We start from the raw sequence: 15,729 nt of genomic DNA, 5'->3' as shown, positions 1-15,729 counted from the left end.
TTCACTGAAATAAACAGTGGTTTGTTTATGCAAAATAGCTTTTCCCCTTCCCTGTGTACAACCAGTAGTTTGCCTGCTTCAGTTCAATAATTCATTCATTCATTCATTGTCTGTAAGCGCTTATCCAGTTCAGGGTCGCGGTGGGTCCAGAGCCTACCTGGAATCATTGGGCGCAAGGCGGGAATACACCCTGGAGAGGGCGCTAGTCCTTCATAGTGCAACACACACAGTCACACATTCACTCACACACTCACACCTATGGGCACTTTTTTGAGTCACCAATACACCTACCAACATGTGTTTTTGGACTGTGGGAGTAAACCAGAGCACCCGGAGGAAACCCACGAAGACACAGGGAGAACACACCACACTCCTCACAGACAGTCACCCGGAGGACACCCACGCAGACACAGGGAGAACACAACAAACTCCTCACAGACAGTCACCCGGAGGACACCCACGCAGACAAAGGGAGAACTCCTCACAGACAGTCACCCGGAGTGGAACTCGAACCCACAACCTCCAGATCCCTGGAGCTGTGTGACTGCGACACTACCTGCTGCACCAGTGTTGCACCAAATCCTTACAGTAATGTTCAAATATTTTGTTTACGGCTTTCCCAGAAGAAGAAATAACTGTTAATGCAGGAAATGGGGACAAACTCCTCATTAAAATCATAATTTTAAAAGTATTCTACAAGCGTGTATCCACTAATCTTTGGTCATAGTGTTTAGATTAATTTAAATGCTTTCAGGCTAGAATTTACCAGTGTGATCTCCTGAGCTGGAAGAAAAATTGAGGGTTGAGAGAGTGAATAAACTTTACTGGCTTTTTCTCAGCATCCACGGCTGGTGAGACCTTTAGCAACTGCTTCCTGGACACTGGCAGTGCCCCAGTGTGTGTGTGTGTGTGTGTGTGTGTGCATGTGTGTTTTTTCACTGCCCCAAACCCATACTGTGTGCATGTGAGAATATGTTTGTTTGTTCACTGCCACAGACGGGTGAACATTTCATTTGTAATTTTACAATATCAATAGAGCATGAACATTAACTAAAATTTCACTATGGCTTTCAGGTAAAATTCAATGACCTCAATTGCACACCTATATAAACTGTCACTTACAAATAAAAGTACTATTGAGAAACTACAAACCGGATTCCAAAAAAGTTGGGACACTAAACAAATTGTGAATAAAAACCGAATGCAATGAAGTGGAGATGGCAAATGTCAATATTTTATTCGTAATAGAACATAGATGACAGATCAAAAGATTAATTTGAGTAAATTTAACATTTTAAAGTAAAAATATGTTGATTCAAAATTTCAGTGTCAACAAATCCCAAAAAAGTAGGGACAAGTAGCAATAATTGGCTGGAAAAAGGAAATTGAGCATATAACGAACAGCTGGAAGACCAATTAACACTAATTAGGTCAATTGACAACATGATTGGGTATAAAAAGAGCTTCTCAGAGTGTCAGTGTCTCTCTGAAGCCAGGATGGTAAGAGGATCACCAATTCCACCATTGTTGCGCAGAAAGATAGTGCAGCAATACCTGAATGGTGTTACCCAGCATAAAATAGCAAAGACTTTTAAGTTATCATCATCAACCGTGCATAACATCATCAAAAGATTCAGAGAATCTAGAACAATTGCTGTGCGTAAGGGTCAAGGCTGTAAAACTCTACTGGATGCTCGTGATCTCCGGGCCCTTGCATGTCATTGCACCTCAAACAGGAATGCCACTGTCAAGAAAATAACAGAATGGGCTCAGGAATACTTCCAGACAGCATTGTCAGTGAACACAATCCACCGTGCCATCCGCCGTTGCCAGCTGAAACTCTACAGTGCAAAGAGGAAGCCATTTCTAAGCAAGCTCCACAAGCTGAGACGTTTGCACTGGGCCAGGGGTCTTTTAAAAATGAGTGTGGCAAAATGGAAGACTGTTCTGTGGTCAGAAGAGTCATGATTTTAAGTTCTTTATGGAACACTTGGACGCGATGTCATCCGGACCAGAGAGGACAAGGATAACCCAAGTTGTTATCAACGCTCTGTTCAGAAGCCTGCATCACTGATGGTTTGGGGTTGCATGAGTGCTTGTGGCATGGGCAGCTTGCATGTCTGGAAAGGCACCATTAATGCAGAGAACTATGTTCAGGTTCTAGAACAACATATGCTCCCATCTAGACGTAATCTCTTTCATGGAACACCCTGCGTTTTTCAACAAGATAATGCCAGACCACATTCTGCAGCAATCACAACATTATGGCTACATAGGAGAAGGATCCGGGTACTGAAATGGCCAGCCTGCAGTCCAGATCTTTCACCTATAGAGAACATTGACGCATCATAAAGAGGAAGGTGTGACAAAGAAGGCCCAAGACAATTGAACAGTTAGAGGCCTGTATTAGACATGAATGGGAGAGCATTGCTATTTCTAAACTTGAGAAACTGGTCTCCTCTGTCCCCAGACGTATGTTGGGTGTTGTACGAAGAAGGGGGGATGCCACACAGTAGTAAAAAATGGCCTTGTCCCAACTTTTTTGGGATTTGTTGATGCCATGAAATTTTGAATCGACATATTTTTCCTTTAAAATGTTACATTTACTCAGATTAAACTTTTGATCTGTCATCTATGTTCTATTACAAATAAAATATTGACATTTGCCCCAACTTTTTTGGAATCCGGATTGTATATGCTGAGGAAATTATTTCAACCTAACAGTTGTGTAGATATTATAAATTGTCTTTGTGTTGCTTACAGGATGTGCTATGATGAAATCAGTTCCTCGCTGTTCCAAAAGAAATGCATGTGACAGGATATTTTCGCTTCTGTGGTGAGCAGTTAGCAATCCTATTAAGAGTAGGTCACAAGACCAGTGCCATTCTGAGACTGAACATCAAAGTTCAACATAAGATTGGGCTCACACAAGATGGTGAAAATACTTGTCATCATTGTGCTTTTACTGAAATTGTCAGACTGCTTTGCTCAGTCAGGTTTGTTGCCACTTTATTTAAACTATATTTAATACCAATCATTACTTAATTAGCACAGGTGATCTGCAGAGATGTCTGTAGATTTAGTTAAAGAATGTTTAAAAAAGTAATAATAAATAAATAAATAAAAACATTGTAGTGGTGAAAGATGGTCGTTCTGGTTTATATATTCATATATAAATGAATATATATATTTTATTTATTTATAGTATATATTTTAGTTCTACACACTGTTCTATATTCTATATCCAGTTCCAAATTTCTATTTTTGTTACCATTATCTTATTTTTACATATGTTCCATTGTTATATTTCAAATGTTTTAAATTTCTATTTTATGTTTTCTTTATCGTATTTTTATATTTTATTCTTGTATATGAAACGGCTACTGAATTTCCCTCTGGGATCAATGAAGTATCTATCTATCTATCTATCTATCTATCTATCGTCACTAAATTCTTTATTTGAATTCCTCAGCATGGATATGGAAGCAGTACACTATGGATGCTGAAGAAATGCCTGACTTGTAGGGAAAACAGCTGCTGTGTTCATTCACAATTCTTCATTTCCTCCACAGATGGCACTTTTCTGATCTACAACGCCCATAAGAACCGATGTCTGGGAGACAGTCTTTGAGAGCTGACTCTGTGTAACCCTCAGAACCCCAAACAGCAGTTCCGCTGGACTTCAGAGAACCGCATCTTTAATGTTGCCCAGAAGAAATGCCCCGGCACAGGGGTCAAGAGTGAGGGCAATAAACTGCAGTGGTTCACCTGTGATTCCAGCCGTGATTTTCAGAAGTGGGAGTGCCAGAACAACACTCTGTTTGGCCTGAAGAATGAGTCTCTTTACTTGTCCCTTCAGGGGGACACTACTCTACTGACACTGTCCACAAACCCAGGGGAAAAGGACAAGTGGACAATCCATGGAACTATGGGCAGTGTTTGCTCTTGGCCCTATGAAGGTATTTAGTTTCTCAGAATAAACTGCAACATCACAACATCTGTGCAATAGCTAATAATTTTTATAATATTTGCAATAAAACAATGTATTTATTTCTAGAACCATATTACATTTTATAAGAACTCTAATTATGCATCCCCTAATTGCTGCTATAATTAGTTTAGCCATTAACTGTAATTTAATGTCATATAAAGTCATAATGTGACTTTATATTCAGAGCAGTGGCTATTGCTCTAAGACTGCAAGGGAAGCTCAGCTTCCCCTAAAATGTAAAAAAAATAAGTGATCAAATATATACTGTTGTGTGTACATGTCTTTGAATAAATATGCACTAATTTTGCTCACTACTTTTACTACTACGCGCTCAACTTTTGTTCAGAATCAGCTTCTTATCACTGGTAAAGACATGGGTTTACTCTCAACCATTCCTGCAGTTTCACAGTGCTTTAAACAGTGTGGATGTTGAGTGTCCACAGAGTTCAATAGCGAAGTGCACCGAAACCAGGCAAGTCATTGGATAAATGCTGGGCTTTGTCTCACCCATCGGACGCTCAGCGTCTCTGGGGGTCTATGGGGCAGTGGGCTGGTCTCGGCTGGCCCGGACGCTCAGCTTCTGCAAGTTGATAGTACGACAGCAAGTACGACAGGGTCACAGATCATTTTCTTAAAAAGGAATGGAGGGTAGAATTTACGTATAAATAAACCGACACATTTTATGATGCAGTCCGAAATTGAACTTCCCCTCCTTGAAAGACCAACATCCGCCACTGATTCAGAGTCTATAAGTGGTTTGTATGGTGTTACGACCTGGTCTAGGTCAGACCGCAACACAAAACAAATGAAATAACGGAGGAGTGCAAAAAAAACTACAACTACAACAGTTTTTTGTGAAATGTATTGATGTGATTGATACAGTTAGTGACCAGAAAAATGACTTCAGGAGTGACCCAGGCCAAAACAACAAACAAACCCCACACTAACTACCTTTAGGTACACTAACTAACCTGTGAAAGACGACAAAAACAAAGACAATGTGCTAACCTTACTCCCTTGCTGTGTATAAACAGAGACAAACCCCAGTTCCCAAAACAAAACGGCAGCCACTCCCTACAACTGGTACACGTTTACAAACAGGTACAATAGACAGGCAACACTCACAAAAACATTCAACAAATTACAATTCAAAACACGAACCGAGTACAACAGCGCAAAAGGTAAACAATTTAGTGAGGAACCATTCCTGCCGGGTATGACGTAACTCTCTCATTTATAGCTGATGGTTGAAGCCAAACCATGGACACAGATTCCGACATCCGGCATGCAGTCAGTCAGGAACCCAGGACTGGATCCTAGAACATATGGACAGGACAGGACAGAGATACGAGAGAAACATCCATGCCCATAACACCCCCTCCCACAAGAGTGAAACATAACTGGTTAACAACGAATGCACAAAACAACAAACAAAAATAATAAGCAATAAATAAAAATTAACACCTTGATAGGGCATCAGCTACAATATTTTCAGAACCCTTTTTGTGAATAATGTTGAAGTTAAAACCCTGACAGATTAGAGACCAGCGCATTAAACGCTGATTAGCATTACACATGCACTGCAAAAACACAAGTGGGTTATGATCAGTGTATACAATGATAGGCTTGGAACTGCTACCGAGGTAAACTTCAAAGTGCTGTAAGGCGAGGAGGAGAGCAAGGGCTTCCTTTTCGATAGTACTGTAAGTTAATTGGTGCTTGACAAACTTCTTTGAAAAATAACAAATCGGGTGTTCAATACCATGTGTATCCTCCTGAATGAGAACAGCACCGGCTCCTGCATCACTTGCGTCTACCTCTAATTTAAAGGGTTTATCGAAGTCAGGTGCAGCGAGAACAGGAGAATTACTCAGCAAAGTCTTCACTGACTCAAATGCAGACTGACACACAGGAGACCAAACAAAGGGTACGGCGTTCTTAAGGAGAGTGGTGAGTGGCAAAACTACATTTAAAAAGTTTTTACAGAAACAGCGGTAATAACCAGCCATACCCAGGAAACGTTTCAGTTCCCGTTTTGTCTGTGGTGTAGGAAAGGAACTGATGGCTTGAACTTTCGCATCCAGGGGGCGGACAGTGCCATTTCCAACAGACTTTCCAAGGTATGTGATCACACTTTTTCCAAATTCGCATTTCTCCAAGTTTAACACAAGAGAGGCATCTTGTAATCTTAAAAACACAACTTCCAGCAGCTTCACATGTTGTCCCCAAGTGTCAGAATATAGCACCACATCATCTAAGTAGCATTCACAATTAGGCACGTCACCCAAAACTATGTTCATGAGTCGTTGGAATGTTGCGGGTGCATTTCGTAAACCGAAAGCCATAACGGTGGGTGTATTGTAAAAACTTGTCAGGGGTAGCAAAAGCAGAAATGTCTGAGGCACGTGGAGTAAGGGGAACTTGCCAGTATCCTTTTAAGAGGTCGAGTTTACTAACGAATTTGGCAACGCCAATACGATCTATTAAGTCTTCCATTCGTGGAAGTGGGTATGAATCTGGAGTGGTGACGGCATTAACCTTATGAAAGTCAGTGCAAAACCTCTACGTATTATCTGGCTTTGGTACCAGAAGGCAAGGGGAGCACCATGGGCTGCTGCTGGGAACCGCAAAACCATTTTCAAGCAAATAATCTGTTTCTTTGTTCAAAACAGAACGTTTGTATGGGTTTACACGATACGGATGCTGTCGAATAGGTTTGTGTCCACAAATATCGATATCGTGCTGCAATACAGAAGTGCGAGACGGAACGTCCGAGAAAAGCGAAGGAAACATATTGATTACATGTGTAATATCTGACTGAGCGGCCAAAGGTAAATATGAAAGTTTTTCCGAGAGATGTTGTAAAGCCTCTGAATTTGGTAATCGAGCACAAGGTAAACTATTTCGGCCCAAACATAGATTGTCGCTTTCAGGTGAGTAATCCATAATGGAGACTGTGGCTACAGCAGATTCTAAAGTAGGAGCGTGAGATGAGGCAGAAGAGGAGGGCACATTAACACAACGATCATGGTATGGTTTCAAACGGTTAATATGACACACACGAGTCTTCCGACGGCGATTTGGAGTAGCAAGTACGTAGTTTGTGGGGGACAACTTCTCTATTATTTCATAGGGGCCTGAAAATCGTGTCTGGAGAGAAGAACCAACAGGTAACAGAGCGAGAGCCTTATCTCCAACATTTAAAGAGCGACTAACAGCTTGGTGATCAAAACGAGTTTTCATGTTTTTCTGGGAGGTATCCAAATTTTTTCTGGCCAAGCTACGTGCGGATTTTAAGCGTTCACGAAGTCTCGAAACGAAATTTAACACATTATCTTTCTTAGATATCGAGGGGGGAGACAACCACTGCTCATATAACAGTTTGAGCGGATCACGAACCGAACGTCCAAAAAGCAAGGCATTTGGGCTGAACCCAGTAGACTCCTGTACTGTGTCGCGGATAGCAAACAGGAGCAAGGGGACACCTTCATCCCATTCTTTATCATGATCAAAACAGTATGTTCTCAGCATATTTTTAAAAGTTTGATAAAAACGCTCAAGAGCACCTTGGGACTCAGGGTGATACGCACTAGACACAACGTGTTTAATGTTTAATTCTTGCACAACCTGAGAAAAAAGTTTAGACATGAAGTTAGTACCTTGGTCAGACTGAATATATTTTGGTAAGCCAAAGGTAGTACAAAATTTAATCAATGCTTTAATTACAGATCGTGATTTCAAGGTGCGTAATGGAATGGCCTCAGGGAAACGAGTAGCAGCACACAAGTGTCAGAAGGTAACAATTTCCCTAAAATTCTGTCGATAAGCCTCGGGGACCAGCTCATAAGCTCTAAGAATAGTGGTTTTAACAACATCATAATCCAAACTCTGTTCTAATGAGAGGGTAGAACAAACGTCTTGGGCTTTCCCCACTAATTTACATTGTAACAACAATGACCATAGGTCTTTGGGCCAATTAAGCGTGGTGGCAATACGCTCAAAAATAGTGAAATAGGCATCAACTTCATTCTCCCTAAATACGGGAACAAGACTGATTTGCCGAGTAACATCAAATTGTTCTGAGTTACTTACGACTGTAGAGCGGGTTGGAGAGTGTACTGAAGAGCGGGGCATGGGTACCGGGGAAGCAATCGCTGTCTGACCACCAGAGTGAGCTCTGATTGCAGTGCTCCGAGGGAGGGGGACAGGCCTGAAGCCCGCCAAACTTAACTTGGTCATCTCCCGATCGGCGTCAATCTGTAACGCTCGCAGACGAAGAGATTCCGCTTCACGCTCTTGAATTTTAATTTCCAACTCCAACTCCTTCAGCCGGATGGCTAGGCGGGGATCTAATCCAGGAGACGGGGAACTGCTGGGATCCATGCACGGCCGAGCGTCTGGGACGTCGGCGACCTCCGCCGCTTCCGCACCCAGAACAGCACTTGAAGCAACACCCAGGGAAGTGTCCCTTTCTGGTAAGATCCCCTTACCAATGAGTTCAATTTCCAAAACACGCTTTATGTGATATTTTGGAGCAGAACGAGAAACATTAATAGAAAAAAAATCAGCCACCAAAAGCAGGTCGTCTTTTCGACACAAATCAAAACTTTCTAAGGAAGGCTCGAGTGCAAACGCAACTAAGTCAAATTTAGCCATTCCAACCACTACCGTCCGCCCACCCACAAAAGAGAAAACCACCAGCCAGAACAAGAAAAGAAAAGGGACGAGCCCCCAAAATGTTACGACCTGGTCTAGGTCAGACCGCAACACAAAACAAATGAAATAACAAAACAAATGAGTGTGAGGAGTGCAAAAAAAACTACAACTTAGGACAGTTTTTTGTGAAATGTATTGATGTGATTGATACAGTTAGTGACCAGAAAAATGACTTCAGGAGTGACCCAGGCCAAAACAACAAACAAACCCCACACTAACTACCTTTAGGTACACTAACTAACCTGTGAAAGACGACAAAAACAAAGACAATGTGCTAACCTTACTCCCTTGCTGTGTATAAACAGAGACAAACCCCAGTTCCCAAAACAAAACGGCAGCCACTCCCTACAACTGGTACACGTTTACAAACAGGTACAATAGACAGGCAACACTCACAAAAACATTCAACAATTTACAATTCAAAACACGAACCGAGTACAACAGCGCAAAAGGTAAACAATTTAGTGAGGAACCATTCCTGCCGGGTATGACGTAACTCTCTCATTTATAGCTGATGGTTGAAGCCAAACCATGGACACAGATTCCGACATCCGGCATGCAGTCAGTCAGGAACCCAGGACTGGATCCTAGAACATATGGACAGGACAGGACAGAGATACGAGAGAAACATCCATGCCCATAACAATGGTTTTTATGAGAAGAGGATTGGTGTTAATACCATAAAACTATAGTATCCAAAGGCATATGCTGTTTTCTTTTTGTTATCACAGAGATATACACAATTAAAGGAAATGCTTTTGGACGTCCTTGTGAATTTCCATTCCTTTATGAAAAGAAATGGTACACAGACTGCACAACGGATGGCTCCTCCATCAAACGTCTGTGGTGTGCTGTTGAAAGTGTCTATGAACCCAATCAGCTCTGGGTTCATGCCTTAGAACAGATTATGTGTTTATTTAATGAAACAAAAATCATTTTTAAAACATTATATATTAATTTATACATTTTAATGTGTTTTTGTTTCTAACCTAGCCCTATATGGATATCTGACTGTTAGTTTTCTGGTGCTTTTCTGATTGTAGATGACAACTTCAACTTCTGGGTGAAGAACCCTCTGACAGATGTGTATTACCAGCTGAATGAAGTGTCTGCACTGAAGTGGTATCAGGCCAGGAAGAGCTGTCAGCAGCAGGGGGGAGATCTGCTGAGCGTCACTGAGCCCCATGAACAGGCTTTCATATCAGGTACAGGCTCTAATGACTCCTAGACACAGTGATTACTTACAGTAAATGTAATACAAAAAAAATAATTAAATTAACCGTGAATAAAGTTATGAAGTTGGTTTATTTATTTATTTAGCAAAAAATATTACTGTACTCAAAAATACTATATGGGCGGCACGGTGGCACAGCAGGTAGTGTCACACAGCTCCAGGGGCCTTGAGGTTGTGGGTTCCATTCCAGCTCCGGGTGACTGTCTGTGAGGAGTTGGTGTGTTCTCCCCGTGTCCGCGTGGGTTTCCTCCGGGTGCTCTGGTTTCCTCCCACAGTCCAAAAAACACACATTGGTAGGTGGATTGGAGACTCAAAATTGTTGGCTCTGGACCCACCGCGACCCTGAATTGGATATGTGGTTACAGATAATGAATGAATGAATGAATGGATGAAAAATACTATATAATAATATATAAAAAATGTACTATGACACTGTTTGGGGATGCAATTCTTGCATACAGCAATTTTTAGAACGGGGATTATTGTTAAATGTTGATTTCCTACACCTGAGTAATATATTATCCACATTGTTGACTAGCAGGGATTAAACTTTGACTCCCATATTTGTTAGTTGCTAGAAATACTGGCAGGTGTTTTAAATTGGAGCCACCAGTTGAGAACGACTGGATGGATATATATAATATAAATAACATATGATATATATATAAAATAGGCGGCATGGTGGCGCAGCAGGTAGTGTCGCAGTCACACAGTTCCAGGGACATGGAGGGTGTGGGTTTGATTCCCGCTCTGGGTGACTGTCCGCGTGGGTTTCCTTCGGGTGCTCCGGTTTCCTCCCACAGTCCAAAAACACACGTATGTGGATTGGTGACACCAAAGTGTCCATAGGTGTGAGTGAATGTGTGACTGTGTGTTGCCCTGTGAAGGACTGGCACCCCCTCCGGGTTGTATTCCCTCCTTGCGCCCAATGATTCCAGGTAGGCTCTGGACCCACCGTGACCCTGAATTGGATAAGTGGTTACAGATTATGAATGATATATATATATATATATATAAAATGTGAAAGCTTTCTGCTTCTGAATTTGCAAATGTCTCATTAATCAGATTTGGAAAAAATGGACTGAGTATATTAAACAGAATTTTTGTGCTGCCTTGAAGACAGTATTAAGACATAATGTGCAAGGTTTAATAAACATTTGTTTATGTAGAATGTAACTTTAAAAAAAAATACATGTCTTCATCACAAATCTGGACTCTCATATGAATTTTAATCTTTACTTTGCTTATTTTCGTATGACGATGGTGTTTTTTTTAAATCATTGTACTCCTGTAATAGTGTAAAGCTATTTCCAAATAAAGTTTTAAATTTATTTAGGGCTGACTCAGACAACAGGGGCAGTGTTGTGGACAGGACTACACAGTTTGGATGCCTCTAGTGGATGGCATTGGGTCAATGGACAACCTTTACGTTATCTGCAATGGCTCAGTGGTGAGTTTTCTTGTCTTAATTCATCATTCATTTTTATTTCTGTGGACTTTATCAGGACATATTATCTGTTTATTCTGAGAATCCATTCATTTATTGCACATGCTTGTGTGTGTGTGTTTTGTTTTTTTTTTTTTTTTTTTTTTTTTCCTCCTGGGAAAAGGTCAACCATCTTCTCTACCAGGCCATAGCTGTGGGGTCTTAAGTCAGCTTCATGGTTCTGATAATCAGTGTCTCCTTGAATAAAGACTTATTGAAGTATTAAATAATGCTGGTCTTTGACATCCTGTATGTTTTATGTCTGCTTCTGTCCAGCTGTTCACACAGGTTCTTGCACCACTCCCTGGATTCCTTACTCAGGCCACTGCTACCACTTCTACCAAACAAAGAAAACGTGGCTGGAAGCAAGACACCTGTCGACGGGAAGGTGGAGATCTGCAGAGCGTTCTCAGTGTAGAAGAGCAGAGCTTTGTCATCTCACAACTCAGATACTGTGAGTTTGTGTGTGTTCTATCAGCTATAACTCTGTAGGATAAAATGGACAATGGGTGACATGCATTCAGCATAAGTTCAGGTTGTTGAATTTGGTTTGAATCAGAAGAGAACACTATAGTAAACTAGGGGTTTGGATCAAACTGAGCTCTAGCTGTAGAATTTGTAACCAACCATCAGTTCTGTGAAGAAGATCTGATCTGAACTCTCTGATATGTCTTTCTTATTATTTCTTCCAACGTACACAGTGAAGACAGATGAAGTGTGGATTGGTTTAAATGACCTCAAGACTGCGATGCTCTTTGAATGGAGTGACCACTCCAGCATCCCATTTGTCCTGTGGGATGTGAATGAGCCAGATTATATTATTTGGACTAGTTTTATGTTTGAAAACATTTGTACTTGCAAGGCATTAACTTGTACCTCAATGTTTTCATATTAGTTTTTCTAATCAGCGTCTCGTGTTTCTTGACTTTTTAAGGGTTGGGTCAGGCTACTATTGCTATCAAACTGGAGCACAGACTAAAACCTTTCAAGAGGCTAAACAGATGTGTGAGAAGAGTGGATCTTATCTAGTCTACATTACAGACAGGTCAGAGTGGAGTACACAGACACTCATTCTCATTTAAAGGAACAGACACTGAAGCCAGTCATTCTGAAACTGGGTCTTTACACAATATAATAAAGAACCATATTGCTTGATCCTTCTTGCATTTTACTCAAAGTATGTCACAAACATTTTATCAGGCAGATAGATTTGTATTGAACAGGAATTAGCAAAGGACTGGTGGCTATGTTCTGACATTAGTATTGGGCTCAGAATTTCAATTTCAACCGGTGAGGGGGCGTCAGTCCTTCACAGGGAAACACACACACACACTCACACATTCACTCACACCTTCGGACACAGTTTTGAGTCACCAATCCACCTAGCAATGTGTGTTTTTGGACTGTGGGAGGAAACCAGAGCACCCAGAGGAAATCCATGCGGACACGGGGAGAACACACCACACTCCTCACAGACAGTCACCCGGAGGAAACCCACACAGACACAGGGAGAACACACCACACTCCTCACAGACAGTCACCCGGAGGAAACCCACACAGACACAGGGAGAACACACCACACTCCTCACAGACAGTCACCCGGAGCAGGAATCGAACCCACACCCTCCATGTTCCTGCATGTACCTGCTGCGCCACTGTGCCGCCCAGACCCAGTACTGTTCCATTTAAAATTTCACATCTTACCAAATAAGGTTCAAATACCCAGTTGTGTTTTTGCTCCACCCGTATTATCAAGGATGCACTGGGGCATGACTTCTGTAGACTTGAGAGAGTCAGATATCCCAGAATGCATTTTTTCATCAACCTCAGCACTATTGATTATTTCGCGCCAAGGAGACGGTGACTTCATCAAGTACGCCAGCGTTCCAGTTACAGAATGATCTTAGCGTTCTCGGGAGTTTGTACTCGCCAAGTTTGTACGACCAAGTACGGCTGTTCGAACTTGATGTGCTTTGTATTGAGAAACAGCCTAAGTGTTTGAATTCAGCTTCCAACTTCACAAGGTGTTCATGTGGTGCCTTCTGGTGGGATACTAGTTTTTCTGATAAAGTCTACGTTACTTGAATGCAGCATCTGTCTCTGTCAAATACCTCCTCATTCCCTATAGGGTGAATTATATAGGTAAAAAAAGTACAATATATACATGCAGAGAATCACTAGATTTCAGATTCCCACATATGAAAAAATATAAATGATGTTGTATTGGAAATATATAAGGGAATGTTTAGATATAGATTCAAAAATGTCACGATTTGCATAGTGCAATTTTACCTTTTATTATAATCCGTTTACTGATATGTGTTGCTTCCACAGTAGTTTATCTCATATTACTCAGTTTGTTTCTGCAGCTGTCAGTATCTGTTTGAAAATATGCGGGCCATACTTTGGGTCTGTTCATGTTTTTTTTTTTTCCCCCTCAGGATTGAAAATGCATTCCTGGTCAGTCTGATTGGAGCACGATCAGAGAAGCACTTCTGGATCGGACTGTCCAACCAAAAGAATAAACACATCTTTGAGTGGACAAACACTAGCAAAGTTTCCTACACACACTTCAATGCAGAAATGCCAGGTAAAATCTACAGATATAATGTGAGACACTTCACATGACCTGAGTCACATATTCCGTTTTTAATGTGTATATATAATGGTAGATGTTAGAAGATGAAGTAGAACTCAATATTTGATTCAAAATAAAACAATAAACAAGCAAATAAAAATACAATTTATCCTGTCAAACATATTCAGTGTGTTAATGTATTGGGGTGCCAATACAGGAGGGAAGCAAGGCTGCGTTGCCATGACCACAGGTGTTCTTGCTGGATTATGGGATGTGTTAAACTGCTCTAATGCAGAGAAATACATCTGTAAGCAGAAAGCAGAGGGAGTGACCCCAACTCCAGCACATCCAACAACTCCTCCTGCCAATTGCAGCGAGGGCTGGTTTCCACTCAGAAACAGGGATCAGTGTGCCAAGGTACAATTAAAACGTTATGATGCTAATAATAATGACAAAGAATGATAAACTTGAATGAAAAACAATAAATGACAAAATGTTTGTGAAGACCTTCTGATGGAACATTAAAATGAAGCACAATATTTGGGAGCTTTTTTGTGGGGTTAGGAATGGGTGGTATCCACATGTATCATACTGTCACAAAATATTAAAATGGTATGCTGTATTACTGTGGGTGTGGATGCGGGCTGCACTGTCAGGCTGTTTGAGCCTCATAGCACTGAAAAACCTTCACTCAACCACATTCACAGATGTGTAGTTCAGCTCAGTACAGCTCACAATTAACACAGATGTGTTGACAATAAAAAAATGTTTCCAAGCGAGTAAATTTCAGCAAATGTTGCTGGAGGAACAGAAAACTATTTAGAAGCATACCTGGCAAGCTAACAGGCACTTGAGGATTAGCACACCACAGCAGACGGTTTTCCAGCAAACTGCAATCACACAAAGGATAATGCCTTATACATGTGAGCACAAAGTGTCTTCTACATATTTTGTTTGTTTACAGCTTCCTTCATCTCTCTGTAAATACAATCTCAGCACTAAATTGCACAACTGCGATGGGCTACTGGGCTGTTTTCAGAGTGCAACATCACCAGTCAGTGACCTCCCACAGTGCCCCCTCCCTCACTTAAATTAGTTAAACACAAAACAAAAATTTGATACACCACACGTGTCACAATTTTGAAATTCTGCTCTCATTTTGAGGTACCATCCACATTTTTCAATACAGTGGTATATGGTATTACTGTTATACTGCCCAAACCTACATGGGGTGCAGCAGATGTCGCTACAACACAGCTCTGGTAATGGGGGCCTGGGTTCAGCCCTGTCTCAGTTTATGTGTGGCATTTGGCATGTTCTCTTTTTTCTGCAAAAAGGGCTTTGAATAAACTATATATGGTAAAAATAATTGTTAAGATGTATCATGCAATTGGTGTCTCAGCACTGATTAGTGTTTGTTTTAATGTGATTGCTAAAGATATTTTCAGTGGTGCAAAGTCAAAAGAAGACATGGTTTGAAGCCCTTGCCTTCTGTCGGGAATTGGGAGGCGACCTACTCAGTATCCACAGTTCTACTGATTTGCTGTCATTGGAAAGTGCATAGTAAGTATGAGTGTATTAAAAATATTAATTTATTCATTTTCTGTAATCCCTTATTCCTGTTCAGTGTCCGGAGCTTATCAGCAATCAATGGGCATAATGTGGAAATTGGATGAAACTGGATGGTGCGGTAGTCTATAACAAAACGAGTTATGTTTTAACGA

The 15,729-nt window shown here is 41.1% G+C and overlaps 1 pseudogene; it reads left to right on the top strand.

The window, feature by feature from the left end:
* The first annotated feature begins 2,932 nt into the window (after positions 1 to 2,932).
* Positions 2,933 to 15,729, top strand: part of LOC136706760 (macrophage mannose receptor 1-like) — a 33,345-nt pseudogene continuing 20,548 nt past the window's right edge.

Source organism: Hoplias malabaricus, chromosome 9, assembly GCF_029633855.1.
Source record: "Hoplias malabaricus isolate fHopMal1 chromosome 9, fHopMal1.hap1, whole genome shotgun sequence".
Lineage (NCBI taxonomy): Eukaryota > Metazoa > Chordata > Actinopteri > Characiformes > Erythrinidae > Hoplias > Hoplias malabaricus.
Note: the sequence above shows the minus strand (reverse complement) of the source record. Positions and strands in the feature narration are given on the sequence as shown.